This window comes from Limulus polyphemus, unplaced genomic scaffold (genome assembly GCF_000517525.1).
Source record: "Limulus polyphemus unplaced genomic scaffold, Limulus_polyphemus-2.1.2 Scaffold652, whole genome shotgun sequence".
Classification (NCBI taxonomy): domain Eukaryota; kingdom Metazoa; phylum Arthropoda; class Merostomata; order Xiphosura; family Limulidae; genus Limulus; species Limulus polyphemus.
In genome coordinates, this window is record NW_013666262.1 from 24,737 (window position 1) to 25,204 (window position 468).

Here is a 468-nt window from a genome sequence, read left to right on the forward strand (position 1 = left end):
AAAAAAAAAAGATTGATTCCAATAGTCTTGCAACAACCAATGTGCGTAATATTGTTCACCAGCTCTGGGCAATTGTGTGCTACAGATTCTCTTTTAATAACTTCTCCTGTCCATGGAAAAAAACCGGGTCGAATTTATATGTTAGTTTGTTCTTTTTTTTTAAGTTCATGTTTTCATTTAACATAGCTATAGTGATAAAAAACAAACAAACAAGGTAAGCTAAACTTTTCAATAGTTAAAGGTCCAAGCCGCGTAATGTCATGGTATTCATTGATAGTTAAATGTCCAAGCCGCGTAATGTCATGGTATTCATTGATAGTTAAAGGTCCAAGCCACGTAATGGCATGGTATTCATTGATAGTTAAATGTCCAAGCCGCGTAATGTCATGGTATTCATTGATAGTTAAATGTCCAAGCCGCGTAATGTCATGGTATTCATTGATAGTTAAATGTCCAATCCATGTAATG